The sequence below is a fragment of the Galeopterus variegatus genome, unplaced genomic scaffold (genome assembly GCF_000696425.1).
Source record: "Galeopterus variegatus unplaced genomic scaffold, G_variegatus-3.0.2 Scaffold5954, whole genome shotgun sequence".
NCBI lineage: Eukaryota > Metazoa > Chordata > Mammalia > Dermoptera > Cynocephalidae > Galeopterus > Galeopterus variegatus.
The window spans coordinates 19811-25621 of record NW_007732065.1 but is presented as its reverse complement, the minus strand read 5'-3'; positions in this window follow the sequence as shown (position 1 = coordinate 25621).

Sequence of the window (5811 nt, the reverse complement as noted above, 5' to 3'; positions counted from 1 at the left end):
AAAGTTTGCAGGGGGCAGGGAGCGGGGCCGCCGCTGGCTCTGCCGCCGCCGGAGCTCCCGGGCTGCCTGCTGCCGCCGCGGCTCGCTGCTGCTGTGCATTGAAGCCCGGCCAAGCGCTGCAAAAACTCCAGCTGCCTGGCGCTCTCTGGGTCCTCCTCTCCTCCCTCCCGCCCTCCCCGCTTCCCTTCCTCCCGCCCTCGCCTCGCCTCCTCCCCTCCCCGCCGCCCGCCGCCGCTCCCTCTCTGGCTCGCTCTCGCTGGCTCGGAGCTCGCGGCTGACATCTAGACCGAGGGACAGCGGCCGGCAGAGGGGGCAGGGGGCGCCTCCCCGCGCGGTCCTCCCCGCCGCCGCCCCACTCGCCTGCTCTCCCCCGCACGGACGTTTGCCGACACCCCCCTTGGTCCCCTCGGCCTACACCCAGCCCCCCCGGCAGTGGCGATGCGGGGCAGAGAGGGGCGCGTACATGGTGACAGGGGCGCACGGCGCGCGCGCTCGGAGTGAGGCACACTCAGCCGACTCAGAAGGTGGCGATGCGGGCTGACAGTCGGGGGGACCCTCAGGTGTTCAGAGCTGACAGACGCACGCCGACGCGAAAGCGTACACCCCTTCCTAATCAGAGCCCCGCCCCAGCACCCCGCCAAGGCACCCCCACGAGGGGACGCGGAGGTCGGAAGGCCTGGGCAGGCGAGAGAGCGTGAATGGCCACGTGCCCTAGAGCTCACTTGGTCACCCGACTTCTGCAGTCATGTTTATATTAAGAGGCTGACCTGGCTCCTGTCTTCTCTGAAACTCCAGATCGTGGACTAGTCCCAAACAGATGATGCCAACATCAGGGTAGTTTCTGAAGCCCAAAGAAAGAAGGGCGACGTTGCCTGCTCCGTGCAGCCATCTGGTAGGGAGCCTGTGTAATGATGCGGAGTGGGTGACACCACCTCTGAACCCTCTGCCTGGATCCCTCGGAATAGGTCCCCCCCTAGAGCAACTGAAGGCATTTCCACACTTACTAAACCTATGCCACCTCTGTCACCCCCACTGCCACCACAGTCCAGGGAGGTGGCACAACCACAGTGCCCACTAAACACCTCCTCGGATGTGCAACCATCAAGGATGACCCTCTAAAGGGGCCGGTGATTTCGGCTTCCTTCTTCCTGTCCCTTCTTCAACCTTCCTTTTTCTCACACCCAGCAACTTCCTGCCCATTTCTGTCCCTCCCAGCCAAAGTCTTCCCAGAACCCTCTCCTAAGGCAGAAATGATTGACAATGCGATAAATTCTCACACGGTCCTATAGGAGTTATGTTTCCACAGAAAGCAAAGTTGTAAGCTGGAGAGTGAGGTTCTGCAAAGGTCAGGGTGGGCCAGCCCGTGTAGGTCAGGCTGGGCCCACCCAGGTAGGCCCTGTCTGAAACTTGGCTCTCACCAGTGAGAAGGAGAGGAACTGAGGCAGAGCGGGAGGAAACCAGGCGTTGGATGCCTCGGTTAAAGAGTATTCCAGGAGACAGCGTGGAGCCCGTCCAGTCTCTGTCTGTCTGCTGAGTGATGCGTGGCCCAGAAAGCACAAGAAGTTATCTTATTAAGCTCACGTTAATATGTCGATCTGGCTCCTCTCTTCTCGGAAACCCTGGATCCCAGACTCTAGATAAAGCACGCAATATCAGGTTAGTTTCAGAAGTCCAAAGAAACACATCACAGGATCGCTCAGTGTCTGCCACTGCTTCCTGGACATCCTCTCTGGCTGAAGAAGCTCCGGGCCACACACCTCTCTATGCAAGAGGGGGACTAGCGGAGGCCATTGGGACACCTAGGATGCAAAATCCCACCTCCTGTCTTGCCTCACCTGGTCCTGCATCTAGGTGTCTCCCCTAAAATGGCCATCCCCAGAGGTGACAGACAGCCCAGAGACCCTCACAGAAAACCCTAATGTGTTACTTAAGGAATACGGGTCAATAAAAGCAGGGGAACACCCTTTCAAACGTCTGTTTGCCACTCTGCTCTCAGGGTGTCCTGTGAAAAAGCCGAAAGAGGAGGATGCAACAGACAGCTCTGTCCCCACTCTCCGTCAGTCATTCTAGCGTGTAATTTTAATACAACCTGATTGTCTTTTCCCCCTTGAAGCATGTGTGTGTGCATGTGTGTCTGTGTGTGTGCGTGTGTGTGTGTGCGTATGTGTGCATGTGTGTGTGTGGCTGTGAGTTCCAGGCCCACTTCCTGATGGATGGACAGGACATCAAAGACCTTTTATTCAGAGGTGGCAAATAAAATGTGTTTATTATTCTTTATCTCCTGCCTAGTGTGTGGTGTCATTTATTTTCATTCACAGAAATGAGCGCCATGTGGTGCCTGAAGAGTAACAACAGGGCCGAATGACAGGGAAGACGTGCAGCAAAAAGCTGGACCAACGATGGCAGGTGAGGGCCCCAGCTGGTTCCCCGTCGTTCCTGGTGTCCTATCTCAAGCTGCCTTTTCCTTGCTTTCCTTCATTTAATAACAAGGGAGAAAGGTGTGCTGAAGGGCACAGTTAGAATACCATTGTAGGAAGAGTAGAAGGGCCAAACTGAGGACAGTGTGGGACTTGTTTTTGTTTGTTTGTTTGTTTGTTTTTTTAACGATGGCCCATTGTATTGCCCCCTCAAGTCTGGTCCATGGGATGGGTGGGAGAACAGGGCTGTACCCCGCAGGTTAGACCTCTGTCCTCCTGGCTCCACCACTGACCAGCTTTATAATTTGGAGCAAGCCACGTCCTCTCAATAAGACTTCACCTTTCACCTGCCACATTTACCCCTTAGAGTTGCAATGACATTCATAGGAGACACTATCTACTAATGGATTTTGAAACTCTGAGTTAAGTACAATACACATGTAAGGAATTAGTATTGCTTTTCAGATGAAAATTTATTTTTCTCTAATGGTACAAATCAATGAGGAGAGGCCCTCTGCTGTCTTGCCCCTGTCTCTGAATAAACACACTGGCATAGAATGGTTCAAAATCTGTTTCTGCACTAGGTACAAGCCCTTCCAGCACCCACGCCTCCGCCATCCCCGCCAAGTGGTGACGGGCTAGCCCCTGCTGACCATGGGCCTGCGAGTCACCCACTCTCCCCCCAGCCTGCTGGTGGAACTGGGCAGGTCATCGCCTGGCCTCATGGCCACAAAGGGAGAAGCTAAATGGCATATTACTTCTTAGATTCTCATTTTCTAAAGGGGCTGTTTTTGTGGGATTTTGGTTGTGGTTTATTGCTGGGTTTGGGGAGGAAAGTATTGGCTCATCTCTTATGGCTGAATAAAAGGGCCAGATGTAACAGGAGAAAGGAGAAAAATCCTTAAGTTTTCCTTCACTCAGCTACCACCATTTTATAGCCTAGGAACAGAGCTGCTATTTAAGTTGATAAAAGCCAGATTTGCTTGTTAAATAAACCACCAGAGCCTGGTGGTGCTATACAGAATTTTCTTCCCGGCAAAGCTGCCTCCGTGGCTGGGTCGTGTACTGTGCACTTGATAAAAACCACAGGCAGTCAGCAGCTTAAAAACCTAAATTGTGGCGCCACCTGCAGGGAAGCAGAAATATCAACATTGTGCCAAATCTCAGCAGAGAATGGGTGGGAAGAGAAACCTACTGCAGTGATACTAGAGGCCCCGATAGCAGACCGAAAGAAGGACCCCAACTCCCCACTGGCCCCCTCTTCCCCGAGGTACCAACAGATGTCCACTGTTCACTCCAGCAGCCTTCAATCTGCAACCTCCTGAAAACTGCCATTCAAAGGATGGACATCAGCTCTCAAGAGTCTCAGTCCATTTGAGCAAACTTACTCTTTCCTGTTTCCTAAGGGGTTAAGTAAGCCTCTAACCCATGGATTCTATCTTTGAGACTCTGGGCCATAGAACAGTAAAATAGGACAGAGAAGTGACTGCCCCGGTAGAGGGGAGGGGGAGGAACATCCCTGTGTCACCACAGTTCCTGACTGGAGCTTGAACTTGGTGTCTGGGTATTCTTAGCCTGTGAGTGCAAACAAGGATGCAGATATTAACATCTGGATCTCTACTCCCAGTCTCCTCTGCTCATCCAAGACATTGGCCACCACTGACAACCCCTTTCCTGTCTCCTCCCATTATGTCAGAGACACCCAATGGTGATTGTGCTTAGGAACAAGTCTGACCTTGTTATTCTCCACAAGTATCCTCATGGCAGTCCACTGCCCACAAGCCACCTGAGGGAAGGACATCTTTGTATTGCCAGCACTGTGGTGCCCTCCATAAGGACAGCTCCCCCGGCTATACTGCTGGGCATAGCCAGCTCTGCTGTAGTGCTGTGGCTTCCCACACCACACTGGGGGTTGAGGCCAAGGTGGGGAGAATCCCCACCACACACACACACACACACACACACACACACACACACACAGAATGAGCCTTGGCCCTCTGGGCCCCGAAAGAGCTCCCATGCCTCCCATGGTCCAAGTCTTTCTCCTCTTCCTCCCCAGAACCCTTCATTCACTACCCCCTCTCCAGAATTCCTTCTTCTGTTTCAGCTAACAAACTTGTCTTTTCAGCTGCATAAACCTGGAGTTGGAGGATGCAGTGGGTGAATTCAAATGAGAGACTCAGGTAGACTCCATCAGCCAGAAGGAGTAGAGTCCCAGATCTGGCAAAGCCATGTCTTGCTAGAAGAAAGTATAAACACTTTAGTGTGACTGTTCTTGGGGGCTCAATCCCAGGAAGCACGAGGTCCCACAGTACACCTGAATTCCATGGACTGGAAGCAGTCTGTGGCTCCCACATGAAGCCCCCGTCTTGGCACTGCCTAGTTCACTCACCAAGTAGTTAAGGAATCACTTGGCCCCTCTGACTGGGGTACAAATAGCACAAAGGCTTCAAGTTGTTTTCCTTATAGTGAAGATGGATTTGTGCTAATGGGCTGAACACTCTTGTCTGGTGACACATGTAACCTGTTCTAAGTGACCATGGTAGCCAGCCCCCAAAGTGGCCCCCAGTGATCCTCACCCAACAGGTGGTCATACCCTCATGCAGTCCCTTCCAACACTGAGTCAGAGCTGACCTAAGTGACCAAGAAACTACTGCATGTGACTGTGTGTGACTTCCCAGGCTAGGTCAAAGAAGACATTACAGCTTACAGCCTGGTCTCTTGGGTCACTTGGTGCTGCTCTGTGGTGAGGACCTGAGGTCACCACCAGCACCAGCTTGCCAGCCCCATGAGTGAGCCACCTTGGAAGCAAATCCTCCAGCCCCATCAAGTCTTCAGATGATTCCAGCCTTCAGAATCTTCCAGCTGAGGTCCCAGACATTGTGGAGCAGAGACAAGATTCTGTTTTATGCCTGCGATTGGGAGGTGATTTGTCATGCAGTGACAGATAACGAAGACAGTGACTTGCAGAGAGGAAGTTATCTCTCTGACTCTGACTTCATTAGCCTCTTACTCTTATTACTTGAACCCACTTGATTAGAATAAGAGGGACAAAGGGGGACATGCTTGATGCATGATATTCCCACACCAGGCTGGGGGGGATCACCAGCACGTGTCCTGCCAAGACCTCCCTTTAGAACTCCTGGGTTAAGCCATCTAGTGCATCTCAACGTGTTAAGTGGAAATGAGAAAACCCACCCAAGGGGCAGGAAAGCACCAACATCCAGACTGCTGAAGTGCAGCACTCACTTGAAGTGGGATGTTGTCGGTTCCAGAGCATCAGCGATCACAGACCTCCACTACCGACGCAGAGAGCAGTGCTGGGTCCTGCTCATTCTAACAAGTTGTCTGTCACCTGCCTCTGACAGAGAGCCTTCTGGAGGCCAGGTGGAGT